The following is a 19,821-nucleotide window of genomic DNA, read 5'->3' on the forward strand; positions in this document are numbered from 1 at the left end:
CAGAGACAAACAGGTCTGCAAGCATTGGGGACCTGGTCTGACCAAGAGTGTATGTCACAAAGCACTCCAGTGCAGGGAAAGGGTTGGGCACCAGGACAAGAAGAAGTCCATGAGCTCACACAGGGAATGCACAGAGGGGCCAGTTGGCAGCGCTACTGCCCATGCCCCAGTTCTAAGTCACAGATCCAAGGCAGAGTGAGGCTGGCTCCCTCACTGTCAAAACAGCAAACATGGGCTATAACCTATTCACCAAGTAAGGAACAAGATGAAAAGAAAGCAGCAGCAATGTGGGTCAAACCCCAAGGGCAAAGTCAGGCCTCTGTTCCAGTTTCTAGCCCAGTATGAATAACCAGGGGAATAGCCAGGGCAGGCTGATGAGAGTCGGGGAGTCCACCACCCATGCGCTGTTACTCAGACCCAAACCCAGGTCAGGAACTTACAGAGATCAGACCAGGAGGACAGTGATCACTTTGCCCCGGATCAGACCATTTGAGGAGCACTGAAAGTTTGCAGGCACCCACCCTGAGCTGTGTTTGAGAGTTCAGTACTCTTAAGAAAGCAGCAACATGACCAGCCTAGATCTTTCCTCCAGAAGTGCACATAGCCTAGCCCTAAAATCAAGCCTGAAGTTAGAAAGCAGGCTGGAAGAATAAGCAAACAAAAAAAAAGAATTCCACAAAAAAAAAAAAAGTATAGTGACAGGGACAATCAAGGAGCAAACCCAGAGGAAGAGAATGATTCCAAGATACTACAAAGCAAAGCCTCAAAGGAAAATACAGCTTGGGCACAAATTCAACTATAATTCATTGAAAAAATGAAATGAGGCTTTTTTTTAAAGGTTATAAATGTTTTTAAAAATAACATGAGCACGCTTTAAAAAAATGAAAAGGGAAGAAAGAATTGCTAAGATAATTAACAGCTTGGCACAATAAATACAAAGCCTAGCTCAAGCAACAAACTTGAAAATTAGAATGAATCAAACAGACCGTGCAACAGCAAGAAATACTAAAACAAAGCCAAAAGACTGGAAAATTACAAGAAAAGTTGCATTGTCTCATAGCAAAAACAACTAACCTGAAAAACATATTGAGAAGAAATTATTTAGTAATCATTGGACTACCTGAAATCCATGACCAATAAAGAGCCTAGATATTCTATTTCAAGAAATCAAGGGGTGGCTAAGTGGTGCAGTGAATAGAGCACCAGCCCTGGAGTCAGGAGGACCTGAGTTCAAATTCAGCCTTAGACACTTAACACTTAGCTAGCTGTGTGACTTTGGGCAAGTCACTTGCTCCTCCAAAAAGAAAAAAAAAAAGCAATCAAGAGAAAACTGCTTAAATATCTTAGAACCAGGGGGTAAAGTGGAAATAGAAAGAATCCACCAGTCACCTCCTGAAAGAAATTCCAAGGAACTCCCAGGAACATCAGAGCCAAAATCTCAAATTTCCAGGTCAAAGAAAAAATACTGCAAGCAACCAGAAAGAAAGGATTCAAATACCAAGGAGCCATAGTCTGAATCACACATAATTTAACAGCCACCACTATAAAGGAGTCGAGAGCTTGGAATAGAATAATACTGAAGTCAAAGGGTAAAGGCTTACAGTCAAGAATGACTTACCACTACCCCCACCCCGAAAAAACTGAGCATAACCCTACAGGGGGAAAAATGGGCCTTAAATAGGCCTAAAGAGCTTTCAAGCACTCCTGATGAAAAGACCAGATTTGTGTAGCAATTATGAAATTCAAATACAGGAGTTACAAAGAAACATAAAAAGGTAAACACAAACAATCATTAGGGACTAAACAAGAATAAGTTATTTCTGTTCAATATCAGGAGATGATACCTGTGTCTCCTCTGAAGCTTATCAATCATGATCAGGGGTCATAAAGGGAGGCTAATTAAACAAGGTCTGGGAGTAGTTCTTGATGATCTTAGAAGAAGAAAAGGAGGCTGGCGGGGAGGGAGGGGGTTCGGGTTAGGGGGGGTAACATGGTAAGGGGAAAGGAAAAGGAAATTTAAGGGGAATCATCTCATATAACCAAGGCAGACAAGCAGAAGCTTATATAAGAAAGGAGAAAGGGGTAGGGGGACCAGATGACACTTGAACCTCACTTTTATCTAAACTGGTCAAAAAAGGGAAGAATATACATACACACACAGAGTTGGGTACAAAAATACATTTCACTCAACAGGGAAATAGAAAGGAAGGGGAGAAGGAGAAAGGAGAATTAAATGGAAGGTAGTTACGTTATACAAACACACATCTAATTGTTAATGTATACACACACACACACACATATATATTCCCACACATGTGTCTATATTTATATATGCTCATTTGCATGCACAGGGAGAAGTAAAGAACATTTCCATAGCCCCTACTATGTGTGCGGCACTATGCTAAGCACTTCACAAATGATATGTGACTTAATCTTCCCAACAATTCTGGGAGACAGGTGCCATTGTTACCCTCTTTCTACGGAGGTAAAGTGATTTGCGCAGAGTAACACAGCTAGCGAGCATCTGAGGTCAGACTTGGGCCCAAGTCTTCCTGATTCTGGCATGTCCTATCTCCTGGGCCACTAGCTACCTCATACTGAATACGGACAACATGGGAATCTGCTTGGCTTGACTACACGTTTCTAACAGGCCTTTGTTTTTCTTTTGATCTTAACTTAGGTGGAAAAGAAGAAAAGAAGACAATTTTTTGCTGATTGGAAAAAAATAATATTCAATTGAAATAAATAAATTAAACCAGTGTCATTATTATTACTTTGAACATCACTGGGCAATCAGTCTCTGGAGATGTTCCTTATGATGTCTAGAACAGAATAAGATGCCATGTAGAAAACTACACAGAGCTGTTTCTACCCCCCAGCCTGTCAGAACGTAGGACACATAAGGCAAGAATGAAGAATTCCTCACCTCTTATAAACTGAATTTAACAGTGTGGTTCCCATAGCTATTGCCTGTACTACCATACAAAAATTTACATGCAAAATTGTATATAGATTGGAAAATGGAAGATACCAACCTATAGCTCCCCCATGAAATGAAGGAATCCTCAAACCTGAACTTCTTACATGAAAATTATCTAAAACGTTTTCAAGGAGAATCATAAAATTCTCAAGATAGGCTCAAAAAATTAAGACAAAATTAATTTTAATTCAAATGAAATTGAGAAATATTTAAGTGCCTACTAAATGTCAAGCACTATGCCTAGTACAGTGACAAGAGACTTATGTTATAAAGAGGCAGAGAGGGGAAAAAAGCAACCCAGCTCTATGAAAGAGCCGAAGTAAAGGCCCAGGTATGGTCAAGTACAAGAGCCAGTGAGAGATCAATGAAGAAACCACAAGGCCATCACTCAAAGGTCAAGAGGACAATCAGGTTAGAGAGGGAGATGAGGGACAGGCTGCAGGAGCCAAGCTTTACTCTGCTCACAGGGTGGCGTCATCCATGGAGTGGGAACAGAGGAATGAAGAACAAACATGCTTTAGGAAGACTGAACTGGTAGCAGGACACATCAGCCGGCAAGAGTGTGGGGATGAAGTGCTGGAAGCGGAAATTCAGATGGCAGGAGAATGAATCTTGAGATGAACTTCAGAGACATTAAAAGGAAGAAGAGAATGGTGTTTAACTGAATGCACAGTAGGGGTAGACTGAGAGAAGGAGTCAAATAACTTTACTTGAGAAGGGGTGGGGTGAGAGATAAACTGCAAAATCAAATAAATAATAACAGGGAAGCACATTTCCAAAAGTATCAGCAATCATCACTGTAGCCAATGAATTTTTCCAAAAGTGACCAGTTTTGGTTTAATTCTTGAGTCTGAAACAATTTTTCACATGAAATAACAAGTGACTTTTCAGGCTCTTAAAAAGATAACTCCAAGGCTCTCATCCTACCATGAAAAAAGATCTGAAAAATCCCTATAGCAAAGGAAAAGACCCTTATATATAAAATCCTTAGAATAGTAAATTGGAAAAATAATAACGTCTACTCTCTAACTCTCCAAGTAACTTAGAATGAGAAATAGCAAACTCAAGGTTTCCATCAACTATTTGACCAAAGGGAGAAAAAAGTGAAAATGCCCCATACAAAATGAATCACTATTTCACATGTAATCAGGAATACTTAGAAAATGAATTCATAAATCCGACATATTATTTAGGCAACTAAATACAGATGTTTATAGATACATGGCAACACAATGAAAAACATAAAAAGAGGAATTTTCGGTGAAATAAATAAACCTGTTTTTATTGTGTATTAAGTTTTAAGCATTTGAGTCAGAGCAAAATCAGTGCTGAAGCAGGAGCTGTCTCTCATAGGTCCATCAGAATTACATAATATTCCATGACATATACAAGGCTGGTTTCAAGTGAGGAGTTTAAAAGGGGTCTACATATTGTGTCATAAAGAATTTCCTGTATAAGAATCAAATTGGAGACAGATTTCCTATAATAATGAGGCTCTTTTTTTATGTTCCTATGTGTGTAGGGCAGATGAGAGACTAAAAAATTCTGAAAATTATTAATGTTTTCCAGCAATATCTCTACTAGACCTAAACCCCAAAGAGATCAAAGAAAGAGGTAAAGGATCTACAGACACACAAATATTTACAGCAGCTCTTTTTATGGTGGCAAATAATCGGAAACTGAGGGGATACCCGCTAATTGTGAATGACTGAACAAGTCTATGAATGTAAGGAAATAGTCATAGAAAACAGTAGAAAGGACAGTCTCAGGGAAACCTAGGAAGACCAGCACGAACTGGTGAGCAGAACTAGGGCACAGTCTATACAATAACAACAATAATGTGTGACCATGACCCAGAGCTGATGAGGAAGCATGCCACCCACCTCCTGAGGCAGAGGCATGGGATCGGGAGACAGGAGGAGACATACATTTTTTACACATGACCAATGGAGGGATGTATTCTGCTTGACTGTATATCTGAATCTGTTACAAGAGTTGGCTTGTTTGTTTTTTCTCCAATAGAAGAGGGCAGAGAGAAAAAATAGATTTCCATCCGTTGAAAAAAATTAATATAATTTTTAATTTGTTACTATCAATTAGAAAGTCCTCATTTTTCTTTTAAATATGTGACTTTCTGCACTTTTCCGATCAATGCAAGAAGTGAGCCACACCCAGGGTCACCTGGAGCAGGTCTGAGGGCCACCCTGCCAATCTCATGGAAGGTCATGACGGCTGAGCCGGAGCGCCAGCAGAAAAGATGGAGTGACGTCTCCCCCACTTCACTCCCAGGCTGTGCAGGAAGGCGAATGAGGAAAGGGACAGAGGCTGAGGTGAGCGGGGCATACTTACATCCTGTAAGCGCCCATCCAGGCCTGAAGGATGATGAATTGCCTTCCTATTCCTAGTCTAGCTAGACCCCTCATCTGCCCCGATACTGGACTCAGCAGTCTGAAACCTGTACTTCTTCACAAATCTGGTGCCTGCCCCACCTCACCTAAGCCTGACTATGGCTGCATTGTTTTGCCCAGGCTTTCATATGCTGCTTTCCAGGCCATCGGTCAGTCCACTGGGCTCCTGCCACTGATTAACTAATTGCTCTGCTCTCTCTGACACCATCTGAGATGGAACTTGACAATCAACTTCCCAGAAAGTTCAGCCTGTACCATGGACCCTGTCCAGCCCCCATGCCTACTCACACCTAAGAGAGCTCATTAGACCAATAATCATAATAATGAACAAGTCAAACCCAATTCTTCCAAACCTTCTCCATGCACAATAGCACCCCCAACCTGTAAGCTGCTACAAAATAAGGCTAACAGGGTACTGTCTAGACCAGGGGTGGGGAACCTGTGGCCTTGAGGCCAAGACTGCACTCAAGGACCTAGAGGGCCACATGTGGCCTCAAAGCCACAGGTTCCCCAGCCCTGGTCTAGATGGAGAGAAAAGGCAGACTGCCTCAAAATAAGCACTGGAATGAGGGATCAAAGGACTTGGACCCAAATTTGGTCTCTGTTACTTAGAGATTTGTCACTTGCCCTTTGGGGGCCTCAGTTTTCTCATCTGTGAAATGACCCCTAATGTCTCATTCAGTCCTTGATCTATAATAATAACCCATAAACACACATATATGAGGAACTTCATAGGATCACAGGCACATAAGATCATAAAATTGAGAGCTGCAAGGGCCCTTAAAGGTCATGGAGTCCACTGCTCCCATTTTACAGATGAGAAAAGAGAGGCACAGAGGGGAAGTGATTTGTATAAGGGCACAAAGGCTGAGGCAAAACTGAATCCAGCAATGCTGGCTCAAAGTCCAGTGACCTCTCTCCTGTCCTGCATTGCCTCTTTATCTTCCAGAACAGCAAACAAAACCACTTTATAATCACAGAATGAATGTTTGTCCAAATTAATTTTAAAATATAATTATTAAAATGCTTTATAAGAAATAAATATATTGGGATGGTTCTGTTCTTCAGAAGCATAAAAAGCATATAGCTACCATCAGAATGAATAATTATCTTTTAAGTAATTAGAGAAATCATATCTTCATAGAACACTTGAGAAGTGAAACTACTAGACTGACCAAGCTTTGGGATTCCATTCCGTTTTCAGTTGTGATTCAGAAACTGGACATTAAGAACAAGGCACTGTCCTCGGGTCATGTGCCATGCCAGTGTCTTAGTGATCGACACTCAGCAGCGGGGTCAAGCCTTCGCTGCTGAAGGAGAGGCTGCACATCACAGCAGGTGAGGGAAACGACCCAGAACAATCTCTCGTCCACACCAAGCACAATCCGTTTCCAGGCCACCATTTCTGACAGCAAGAACCGGACACATCAGCAACTGCTTCCTTCTTAGTAGCAAAAGCATGTGGGAATCCAGGCAGGTGGGCACTCTGGTTTGTTTCTATTTCTGGGCAACCAGGACAAGAAACAGCCAGCTAGCATGGTGGTGGGAAAAAAGATGCTAGTAAGAGTTAAGAAGCCCAGGCTCCGGGGCTGCCTCGGGCAAGGTGCAGCCTCTCTAGAACTCAGCTTCTTCATCTGGAAAACATGAAAGTCGGCTTAAATGATGTCTAAAGTACCACCCTCTCCCTAAGGTGTTTTTACTTCAGGCAGTAAGTGCTTAGACGGACAGAGCAAGGAAAACATAGTCTGAAGCTCTATGATACTAACTAAACCCAATATTTTTAAGTTTGTCATGCTAAAATATTATGTCTTTTTCTTTTTTAAAACTTAAATTTTGGGGGCATCTAGGTAGCTCAGTGAATAGAGCACCATCCCTGGAGTCAGAAGGACCCAAGTTCAAATCCAGCCTCAGACACTTGACACTTAACTAGCTGTACTACCTTAGGCAAGTCACTTAACCTCAGTTTCCTTGCCTTCCCCCCTCAAAAAAAGTCAACTCCCCCCAAAAAACAGAAATTTAAAAAAAATTGAAATTTTATAGCATTAAAAATAATTTAAAACTTTTTAAAAGGTGCTTGCTTTGTTTTTGGTAAATCCCAAAACATAAATTAGTTAAGAAATAATTCTCTGATAAAAATTACTGGGAAATAGGGGTGGCCAGGTGGCTCAGCAAGTAAGAGCACCGGCTCCAGTGTTGGGATGACCTGGGGATCAAATCCGGGCTCAGATACTTAGCACCACACCCAGAAATAACTGGCCGTGTAACCTTGAGCAAGTTACTTAACCCAGAGTGCTTTAAAAATTTTTTTTTTTTAATTACTGGGAAAACTGGAAAGTTGTCTGATAGAAACTAGGCTTAGACCAAAAGCTTACACCATATTCTATAATAAATCCTAAATGGATACACAACATCAATATTAAAAATCATACCTAAAAATTTAAAAGAAAAGCATATACCTCTCTCACAGCTACAGGAAAGAGAAGTATTCTTTTCTTCTTCTTTTTTTTTTTTTTGCTTTTTGGAAAGGGAAGGGAAGGGCAATTGGGGTTAAGTGACTTGCCCAACGTCACACGGCTAGTAAGTGTTAAGTGTCTGGGGCCAAATTTGAACTCAGGTCCTCCTGACTCCAGGGCCAGTGTTCTATTCACTGTGCTACCTAGCCACCCCAAGAGAAGTATTCTTAACCAAAGAAGGGATAGAATTGATTTTAAAAGATAAAAGGATTAATTCTGATTACACAAAATTGAAAAACTTTTGCACAAAAAAAAAAATTAATGTAGCTAGATTAAGAAAGAAGTGGCCAAATTGGAAAAAAAAAAATCTTTGTATAAAATTTCTCACATAAAGGTTTAGTATCTAAGATTTTAATATAAATTACACACACACACACACACACATATATATATATGAAGTGATGAATGAGTAAAAGCCATTCTTTAAAATAGATAAGGGGGAAAGGACATGAAGAAATAGTTCTCGAAAGAAGGATTATAAAATATTAATAATACAAAAATGTTCCAAATTATTAATAAGAGAAATGAAAATTTAAACCACCCTAAGAAAGCTGGCACAGATGATACAAGATATATGTATCAGGGAATATCTATATGGAGGGATTATGAAAAGACAGGCATATATTTTTGGTGGAAATGTGAATCAGCACATCCATTTCAGAAAGCAGTTTGAAATCATGCAAATAAAGTGATAAATCTTCATATTTTCTAATCCGGAAGTTCTCCTACTAGGCATGTAATCTAAAGAGGTGATTGATAAGAAGAAATCCCCATATATATCACAATATTTGTAGCAGCACTTTGTGTAGTAGCACTCTAACACAGAAGTACTCTGGCAATAGCAATATGACAGCTATACAGAGGACAGAGTGGAGATGGTAGAGGCTTAAGGCAGTGAGATCAACTGGAAGGCTACCATAAGAGTCTGAGTAAGAGGCTATGAGGTCAAGAACCAGAGTGGTGACTATGTGAGCTGTGAGAAAAAGACAAACGCCAAAGATGCTGTGAAGGTAGAGTCAATAAGACTTAGAAACTAATTAATATGTGGGAGAGGGAGAGTCCAGAAATAAGAATGACTCCCCAAGGTTGCAAACTAGGATGAATGGAAAGGTAGCACCGGTGCCCTCAATATAAACGGGGACGTTTAAAACAGAAGTGGGTTTGGGAAGGAAGATGATGTTGATTTTAAAACGTGTATAGGTCATTCAGGCAGAAATATTCAATGATAGTTGATGACCTTGGGCTTAAGTAAAGGAAAGACACTATCAGAAATGCAGATTTTTGAGTCACTTGAGTAGAGATGACGACTGAACCCATTGGAGCTAAAGAAATCACCAAGAGAGACTAGAGGGAGAGAAGAGAAGACCCAGGACAAAGCCTTGAGGCATACTCACAATGAGGAGAGGAAGACAGGGACAGATACAGATTATGACCCAGCAAAGCCAAGAGAAAATGGTGTCATGAAAGCCCGTAGAAAAGAGAGTGTCTAAGAGAAGAGGGTATGAGCATCAGTATCAAATACTGCAAAGAGGTCACTAAGGAAGAAGACTGAGAAAAGGTGTTTAGATCTGGTCATTATAATATTGATAACTTGGGAGAAAACAGTTTTGGTTGAATAATGAGATCAGAAGGTACAGTAGGGAAAACTTCCCATAAGTTTGTGAGCGCAGAAGTGGAGACGACAAGTTTCAACTTTTCCTAGTTTAGCTGTTAAAAGAGTAGAGTTATAGGATGATAGCTTGAGGGGATGGTAGGGGCAAGCAAGAGTTTAGGGATGGGGTCTATTTTTTTTAAGGATAGTGAAGACCTGGGCACATTTTAGGCAGGGAATGAGCAATAGAAAGAGACAGCAACAGATTACGAATTACAGGGAAAGGACTAACATAAGGGAACTCTGCTAGAGTGGGATTCAAGGGCACCAACAGAGAGATTGGTTGGTCTTGGCAAAGAGAAAGGCCAATTCTTCATCAGAAAACAGTTCAAGGAAATAATGTCATAGATCTTAGAAAGTAGAGAAGAAATCAAATTTATGCTTAATCTGTTGTACTGGGAATCATTCAACTCTCCTAGTGACTTCATATATAGCTACTTCAGTAAGTTTTGTTAAATAAAATAGCCAAATCACTGTTCAGCTTCCTAATGTAGCTACAAGATTAATCTGAAGAAAACAGACAACCCACCGCTTTTCAGATGTATAATGAATAGCTTCTAAAAATGAAACCTACAGCTCCCACTCAGTTATGAAGAATATATTAAGGTTATATGAAGTCATAAGAATACCATTTTTACAAGGTGGACAACTGATTAATCAGACCTGACTACTGACTTAAATCAATTTGACTTAAATTGTTTAAATGAAACAGAGAAACAGTGATGGATGGAAATTTCTGAAGTCATGATCTAACCATGCCTGCTCTACCATCTCTAATGGATAAATCAATGAATGGCCATAAGGAAGGGAGAAGTAATCTACTTCATATTAACCAGGGTTTTCCCAAGGCCAGTAACACTCTGCCAGTATACAGATGGCTATCATTAAAGTAAATAGGAAGCAGGTCAAGAGTTACCTGGATCTTAAGTCCTCAAGTAACATTCTGCTAACAGGGTGAAGCAGGCTGCCCATTTATCAAGGATTAATTCTGAGCAAAGATTTCTGTAGAGCTGAACCATTACTTAAACTGTAAGTAATATTTGTTCCATATGAATGAAAAAGTGATGCTGTGTTAGACAAAACATTAACAATTCAAGGGTGACATCTGAATGGTGACTGTGGTTAGCAAAGTGAAACAGGGTGTTTATGACTGGGAGGCTTTTGTCATTTGCCAAAAGTTGACATATTTGTGTTGTTGTTTAGTTATTCAGTCCTGTTCAATTCTTTGTGACCCCATGGACCAGAGCACACAAGGCCCTTCTCTCCCCTACGATCTCCCAAAGGTTGTCCAAGATCATGTTCATTGTTTCCATGACACTATCTGCCATTCTTTTCTCCTTTGCCTTCAATCTTTCCCAACATCAGGGTCTTTTCCAAATAAGTCCTGTCTTCCTATGATGTGCTTCCTCTTCAATATCTGCCCTTTCAGTGGATAGCCTGAATCAATTTCTTTCAACATTGACTGATTTGATATTCCTGCTCTACAAATGACTCTCAAAGTCTTCTCTGGCACCACAATTTGAAAGCACTGATTTTGCCCCACTCAGCTTTCCTTATAGTCCAACTCCTACAGCCATATCTTGCTACTGGAAAAACCATCGCTTTCTCTATCTGGACCTTTCACTATATGGTCGGAAAGGCGAAGTCTCTACATTTTAGTGAGCTCTCCAGATTTACCACAGCTCTCCTTCCAAGGAGCAAGTCTTAATTTCATGGCTGCAGTCACTGTCTGCAATGACCTCTGAGCACGAGAATATGAAGTCTGGCACAGCTTACATTTCTTCTTCTTCTATTTGCCAGGAAGTGCTGGGACCAGTTGCCAAGATCTTAGCTTTTTTGATGTTAAACTTCAAGTCAGCTTTTGACCTCCCCTCTCTCACCCTCATCAAGAGGCTTCTTAATTCTTTTTCACTTTCTGCCATCAGAATGGTATCATATGCATATCTGAGATTGTTGATATTTCTCCTGGCTTTTGATTTATCCATCCTGTCACTGTGTGTGATGTACTCTGCACATAAGTTAAGGAAATAAGGTGACAATGTATATAGCCTTGTCATATTCCTCTTCCAATCTTAAACCAATCAGCTGTTCCATCTTCAGTTCTAACTCTTTCTTCTTGACCTACATACAGGTTTCTCAGGAGACAAGTAAGAGGATCTGATACTCCCATCTCTTTAAGGACTTGCCATATTTTGCTGTGATCCACACAATCAAAACTTTCGTGCAGTCAATGAAGCAGAAGTACATGGGTTTGTTGTTGTTTTTTTTTTCTGGAACTTCCTCGCTTTCTCCATAATCAAGCAAATGTTGGCAATTTGGTCTCCAGTTCCTCTGCCTCTTCAAAGACCAGGCTGCTCTTGAGGTAATTCTCAGTTCACACATTGTAGAAGCCTAGTTTGCAGAATCTTAAGCATAACCTTTGCTGGCCTATGAAATGAGTGCAATTGTTTGGTAATTTGAACATTCTTTAGCACTGCCCTTCTTTATGGTTGGGACATAAACTGATCTTTTCCAATCCAGTAACCCCTGGTGAGTTTTCCAAATTTGCTGGCATATTAAGAACAGCACTTTAACAGCATCATCATTCAGGATTTTAAGTAGCTCATCTAAAAATTCTGTCGCCTCCACTTAGCCTTATTGTTAATGATGCTTTTTAAGGCCCACTTGACTTCGTTCTCCAGGACGTCTGACTTTAGATCAGTAACCACAGTATGGCATTGTGGTTATTGGTGATGTTAAGATCTTTCTTGTATAGTAGCTCTGTGTATTCTTGCCACCTCTTCTTAATCTCTTCTGCTTCTGTTAAGTCCCTGCCATTTTCATCTTTTATTCTGCCCATTTTTGCATGAAACATTCCCTGGATATCTCTAATTTTGTTTTCTTTTTTTTTTTTTTTTTTGCTTTTTGCAAGGGGGAAGGCAGGGCAATTGGGGTTAAGTGACTTGCCCAAGGTCACACAGGTAATAGGTGTTAAGTGTCTGAGGCTGGATTTGAACTCAGGTGCTCCTGACTCCAGGGTCAGTTCTCTATTCACTGTACCACCTAGCCTCCCCTATCTCTAATTTTCTTGAAGAGATCTCCTTTCTTTCTGATTCTATTCTTTTCTTCTATTTATTTCCCTTGTTCACTTAAGAGAACCTTCTTATATCCTTTGCTATCTGGAAGTCTGCATTCAGTTGGGTACATCTTTTCCTTACTTAGGTCATACTTACACAGTCTGATGGTTTCCCCTATTTTCAACTTAAGCCAGAATTTTGCAATAAGAAGCTCATGATCAGGCCATAGTCAGCTCCAGGTCTTTTTTTAATTGACTGTATAGAGCCTCTCCGCCTTTGGCTGCAAAGCTTACAATCAATATGATTTTGGTATTGACCAACTCGTGATATTCATACGTAGAGTCATTTTGTGGGTTGTTGAAAAAGAGTGTTTGCTGTGACCAGAGAGTTATCTTGACAAAACTCTATTAGTCTCTTCCCTGCTTTGTTTTCTTCTCCAAGGCCAAACTTACCTGTCATTCCAATTATTGTTTTTGTTTTCCTATTTTAGCATGCCAATTTATGATGATGAATGTGATTTTTTTTTGTTTTATTTTTAGAAGATGTTGTAGTTGTTCATAGGGCATAGACTTGTATTACTATGATGCTGTAATAAGAATGTAAATTTTAAAGATCTTCCCTGCCCCTAGGCTAATGTGCACCTGAAGCCTGGGGTGGGGGAGGCTTGTTTTTCAGTAGATACTTCTTGATTGGCCAGTGAGTCCATAAGGTTGTTACATTCTCTGAGCCAGGAGAAGGCTATATAAGCCCTGATGTGTAGCTTTGTTTTGGGACTCACTTTGAGAAGTGTTTTGTGATTTGATCTGAATTCTGGGAAGCCGCTGTTGAGAGTCCCCCGGCTTTGAAAAACCCAGAATGTGGAAACCCAGATGTTGACTGGGTATGGATGTAATGGTTGGACAGTTTGGAAATCTGTCTATTTGATGTTTCTGTCTTGATAATTATGCCTGTATACTTTGAAGTTCAGGGTGCTGACCTTTTCTCCTGAACAAGGTAAACGATATGTGTCTGACTGATTAAAGTAAGCTTGTTAACCCATTTTGAGTTGCTTTCCTTTAACAAAGCAGATCCAAGAACCTGTGGTAGCTGCAAACCCTGAGGACGCTTGGGGTGCTTGCTGCTACAAAATGGCGTCACGAACAGGATCTGCAGAGTAAAAGGAAAGTATGGGGGCTGGGATAATTGTTTGTTTCCCAGTTGTGGTAGCTGTGACTCTGTGGAGCCATGGACCAGGAGAGAAGAGTGGCCTGCATGCAAACTTCGCTGAGCTGAGAGCAGGAATGGTGAGCTGCCTGCATCGGGACCTGGGCAGAAGCCAGGAGCGGCTGCTGCCTGCGGGAGGAGAAGGAACCCAGGAGTTCGGAATTCAGCCACAGGAAAAGATAAGAACTGAGCAGCAAAGCAGGGGCACTGAATGTGTTTCCTGGCTGCATCCCACAGTTTGGGACCCAGGGGGAGGATGGACTTGTGACTATGGTGGGTGGGATGAAGTGCCTTGGATCCCCAGGGACCCCACCTTGTTGGTTTTGTTGCCCAGCCCCCTCTCTGTGCTTGGAAGCTGGGGCTGGAGCTGTGTGAGGGGAAGGACACTCCCCTCCCCCCAGAACTTTATTTGAACTCTTGTTCTGAATTGAAGTGATAATGCTATGTACTTTGTGTTTGTTTAAGGCCCAGTGGCCACTTTGGTAACTTTAGTTCTGTACCTTGAAAATGTAACCTAAGAATGTACTTTGTGTTTGTTTAAGGGCCAGTGGCCACTTTGGTAACTTTAGTTCTGTACTTTGAAAATGTGACCTAAGAAATGTTCAGTGCTAATTCAAAAGTAAATTGTCTATGCTATGGGCATGAAAGATCTTGGGGCCGAATGTAATGCGAATGTAAATTTTAAAGATCTTCCCTGCCCCTAGGCTAAAGTGCACCAGAAGCCTGGGGAGGGAGGCTTGTTTTTCAGTAGATACTTTTTGATTGGCCAGTGGGTCAATAAGGTTGTTACATTCTCTGAGCCAGGAGAAAGCTATATAAGCCCTGATGTGAGGCTTTGTTTTGGGACTCACTTTGAGAAGTGTTCTGTGATTTGATCTGAATTTTGGGAAGCCGTTGTTGAGAGTCCCCCGGCTTTGAAAAACCCAGAATGTGGAAACCCAGATGTTGACTGGGTATGGATGTAATGGTTGGACAGTTTGGAAATCTGTCTACTTGATGTTTCTGTCTTGATAATTATGCCTGTATACTTTGAGGTTCAGGGTGCTGACCTTTTCTCCTGAACAAGGTAAACGATATGTGTCTGACTGATTAAAGTAAGCCTGTTAACCCATTTTGAGTTGCTTTCCTTTAACAAAGCAGATCCAAGAACCTGTGGTAGCTGCAAACCCTGAGGACGCTTGGGGTGCTTGCTGCTACAGATGCTGAACAGTTTGCCTTGAACAGATATCATTCTGTCATTTTTGAGATTATTCCCCAGTATGGTTTTTCTCACTCTGTCATTGACTATGAGGTCTACTCCATTTCTTCTTGACCACAATAGTATATGTAATGAATTAAGATTCACCAATTCATCCTGAATTAAATTCACCCATTCCCTTCCATTTAAGGTCAATGATATCCATGTTTAATCTATCTCTCATTTGACCACATCCAGATTATTTTGGCTCATATATCTTACATTCCAGGTTCCTATGCAATACCGATCTTTACAGCATTGAATTTTCCTTTCATGACCAGACACACTAATAGGTTTCCCAAAAAGGCACAGCAAATACTTCAACAAACTTCAAGATCTTCCATTTCACTGGCACAAATAGTCTTACCACACATGGGGGGATATTTATATGAACTGCCATGGCCAAAATCTTTCCTCATATGGTGGTGAACTTTCTGGTGGGAAGAATCTTTGAAGAAAGACAGTCTCATCCACAGACTATATTTCCTAACACAAAGTCAAGTTCAAAGGTAAGAAGACCACCAGGGTTGGCATTCCACTGACATAACTCTCTAGGGCCCAAGGCCACTGAACACCATTGATAACACCCTGGAGAATAGGACTTTCACAAGAAACCAAGAGGTATCAAATATCCAGGGTTAATGACAGAGTACAGCATCCCTCAAAAAGAATTCTAACTGCTGAAGTTTAAGCACCAATTCTTCAACCAAAATTATACCTTTGCTACATAGCACAGAATACAAACTCAATAAGGAGAATTTTTAAAAGTAGAGATGAATTAAATGATCAGATAAAACTAGAAGACTGTGTTAAGGCTGGAGCAAAACAGATCTTATCCTGAAGCACTGCTCTCCTGACTCCTCCTCTAGCCAATTCAAAAATCATTTGCTAAATATTAGCACATGTGATGAATTCAGAAAAAAAGAAGGTCTTATCAGGTTGACTTCAAGATATGTCTCCATTTTTAATTAGCCATTCACTATTTTCTCATAAACTAAACTACACAAGTCTCTAAAATCTCAACAACCCTATCTATAGGTAGGCATTTATCAGTGTCTCCTAATTCATTTCCCTGGTGCCCATATAGAAATGGCATCTCTTTCCTTTTTCTACCGTTCAGAGGCAAAGGAAAGCATCTCCCTCTGAACACACTCAATGGCTCTAGGAAAGTACCTGCATCTCTTGTACCTCAGTGTAGGATTATTTGGGGGGTTTTAACTGGAATATACTCTGTCTATTGGACCTATATTCAATTTCAATTCACCAAACAGTTGTTAAGTGCCTACGATATGGAAACCGCTAGGCTAGGCTCTGGGAATACAAAGAAGCTTATATGAAGACTTGCAGATAGCTATCCTGTCCTCATCCGGTCTCCTCTTCTCCAAGATCAACACAGCAAAAAGAACTTTGATACCAAGTAAAACTCATGAAGCAAATGCAACAGCCAAGGTATTTATTAAGCACCTACTGTGTGCCAAGCCCTGGGTTGAGTACTGGGAATACGATGCAAGGCAAAAAGCAGTCCTTGTCCTCAAGGAGCTCACACTCTTAACGGGGCAGAGAATATGCCAACAACCACAGAGACAGAAGAAACAAGCAGAGTAGAGAGAAGGCTCTATTGGGAGGGTGGGGGTATGGGACACCAGGAAGGGGGTTAGGGCTGAGTCTTGAAAGAAGTCCTGGAAGGGGGCCCAGGAGGAGGAGGGAGAGCATTCCAGGACTGGGGAGACGGCCAGGGAAACGACAAAGACATGAAGCATTTGTGTGAGGAATAGCATGTAGGCCAGTACAACTGGACTGCAAAGTGTGTGGAGGAGAGTTACCTGTAAAACCAATGGAAAGGTAAGACAAGGCCTGATTGTGAAGGGCTTTCAATGTCAAACAGAGGATGCTATATTTGATTCTGTAGTAATAGAGAGCCACTGGGAATTGTTGAGTAGGGGGGCTATGTGGTCAGACATGTATCTTTGGGGTTTTTTTTTTTTGCTTTTTGGGGGTTTTTTTGGAGGAGGGAAGGTAAGGCAATTGGGGTTAAGTGACTTGCCCAAGGTCACACAGCTAGTAAGTGTGTCAAGTGTCTGAGCCCGGATTTGAACTCAGGTCCTCCTGACTCCAGGACCGGTGCTCTATTCACTGAGCCATCTAGCTGCCCCCAGACATGTATCTTGGGGAGATCACTTGGGCAGCTGGAGAGAAGATGGATTAGCATGGGGAAACATGAGGTGGGGAACCGCCGAGTAACAATTTTGCAATAGTCTATGTATATGCAGCGAGGGCCTGTACCAGAATGGTGCCCATGTGAGTGGAGGAAAGATGTCTATGGGGGATGCTGCAAAGACAGGAATGATATTCCAAATGATAAATAGCTAAGTAAGTCAAAGAGGTAAATTGCACATTTTTAAAACTTTAGCAAGCATTAAGAAAATCAAAAGCAAAGAGGCAGCAAGCTAGAGACCAGACCTTAAGACAGAAGTAAGTGAGGTTCAGCCCAATCTCTGACACAAAAGGCCTATGGGACCTGAACAAAGAAATCCTTCCCCCACCCCCACCCCGGGGACGATGGAGCCCTCAGGTGCAGAACAGCTCAGGATCTGCATTAGCGGGGGGACTCTTCTCACCGAGAGTGCTCTACTTTAACATAATCACAGGTTCTGCTTTGCTCCCTCTAAAAACAAAACACAACAAAGCAAAGATGATCACAAACAGAAATAAGAACTTACATGATTTTTTTTCAGCATAAGAAGAACCGAAGTTAGAATCTTATATTGCTTTTTTAAAACCCTGGATGAAATCATGAAAAATCTGACCAAAATGAAAACTATAATAGAAAACTTAAAAAGATCAATAGAAGCAACGAGCATTAGATTTATTGTGGGTAAAAACAAAATAGCTGCCAACAGAGATGCAGACAAAGCAGAAAACAATCTCCAGAAATACCTCGACTTTTAAGATCGTTTAAAGCAAGGCAAACAGAAGCGACAGATCTCAAAGATAAGTCAAGACACAGCATGTCACTGACAGCCTCAAAGACGCAGAAATGGAAAGAATTACAAGTGCTACCTGTCTAAAGGAAACTACTCAAGAAAACTCCAGAATCCTCAAAAGCAAGCAATTATTTAGAGATACAAACAACCCAGAGAGGGGGGAAAAGCCTTCAAACTGACACCTCCTGGCCACATCAGGGCCAGACTCCACCAGACCAAGGAGAAAGAAAGACAGGCGAGAGCCCAAGAGAGAGCCATCGGGATCATGGCCAGGTTCTCAAGCCAGATGACACGTAATCAGAAGAAATGAAGTATGACAGATACACGGTTTTAAAAATCACACATTTATCTATTCTTGAGAATACTAATTAAACCCTTTAAAAGGACATTTTTAAGTCCTATGGAATGTGAGGAGCTCATAGAAAGCAATGTCCACTTCAAGGCAGCCTTTGAAACATGACCAGGCCTTGAAGCTCCAAGGACAAGTGCTTAAAACTGTCCACAAGACAAACCGCGTAGCGATGCAGTGCTAGCCCAGGAGAAACTGACCATTTAAGAAGAAAGGAGGGGAGAATAATGGGAAAGCAATGATCTTAGAGCAAAAATTTTACCTACTATCAATAATGAGGGAATCCACAATTTAAGAAATATAAAGAAACTATACCAATTTCAGAAAGAGTGGTAGAGAGAGTCAGTGCAGCACAGTGGATGGAGGGCTGGCTTCAGAGTCGAGAAGATCAGAATTCAAATCCTGCCTCTGACATATCCAGGCTGTGTGACCCAGGGCAAGTTACCTGAGCTCTCAGGGTCCCCCAGAAAGTCTCTAAGACCAAGTGGCAAGTGTCACCACACTGATGGAGGGGGCTTCCTTAGCAGGAACTCCCAGTTATACCCTTACCCAAAAAAAAGACAAAAAGAGAAGAAGCAAAGACAAACCAGGTGATTCTAACGCTAAAAGTGAGAGAGATGGGAGAGAGAATTGGAAGACAGGCTTGGGACACTGCGTAGGCAGACACAGAAGAGAGATAACACAAAACCATGAGGGGGGCAGGAGGATCGAGGGGTGGCTTTTCTTCAGAGAGCTGAGAGCTAACCGTGTCAAAAGCTGAAGGGAAGAAACAGGGAAGGACAGATTGAAAAGGGTGTACCTGTCCTCAGAGACAGAGCATCCCCAAAGAGATCATGGAAACACAAAGGAGACCTCACAGACCAGGTCATTTTGGATATGGTTCTTTCTGTCTCTGTCCATCTGGTCATTTGCAAAGCATCAAAAATTTGGTCACATCCCACAAAACTGACCCGTGTAACACACACACAGGAATCCTATCACCAAGCACACAACCTGACCTGTTGTGACGTCACTCACTGTACTATCTCTACAATCACAATGTTCAGCCAGAGGTTGTGCTGAATCATGGAAATGTGTGCCCCATCTCATTATGCCAGAGGGCAGTGAAAGGGCCATCTGGTCCCAGGGTACAGATGAAGCATCAAGCAGAAGAAAAATGCTAACTTTTGGCAGCAGGGAACTGACGGGTATCATTAGTCCCATATTTGGGAAAATTGAGGCTCAGAGAGAATAAGTGCCTTGCCCAAGCTTCTACAACTGGTAAGGAACATATAAAAGGCATGCTTGAACCCAGTGCCCGACTCCTAGCCTGACACTCTTTCCAAAGCATCAATCCACTGTATGGCTCCTGTCTTTAAACAGTTTACAGTCTAGCTCAGTGGGGTCAAACTCTGAGAGGAAAAGATCTTTGTGGGTCCTACACATACTGACTTAGAAAAC

The 19,821-nt window shown here is 41.2% G+C and overlaps 1 protein-coding gene and 1 long non-coding RNA gene across 2 annotated transcripts in view; both read right to left on the reverse strand.

The window, feature by feature from the left end:
• LOC138162044 (S-adenosyl-L-methionine-dependent tRNA 4-demethylwyosine synthase TYW1-like) overlaps nucleotides 1-19,821 on the reverse strand; it is a 255,701-nt gene that overhangs the window by 81,775 nt on the left and 154,105 nt on the right. The gene's annotated exons all lie outside the window — the stretch shown is intronic.
• Nucleotides 14,244-19,214, reverse strand: LOC138162404 (uncharacterized). Its single transcript, XR_011168627.1, has 2 exons — nucleotides 14,389-19,214; nucleotides 14,244-14,311 (listed from the first exon to the last, which is right to left on the reverse strand). It is a non-coding gene; the product is annotated as an uncharacterized lncRNA (long non-coding RNA).

Source organism: Petaurus breviceps, unplaced genomic scaffold (assembly GCF_028583685.1).
Source record: "Petaurus breviceps papuanus isolate PSGF00001 unplaced genomic scaffold, PetGlider_PUasm1.0 186, whole genome shotgun sequence".
NCBI classification, from domain to species: domain Eukaryota; kingdom Metazoa; phylum Chordata; class Mammalia; order Diprotodontia; family Petauridae; genus Petaurus; species Petaurus breviceps.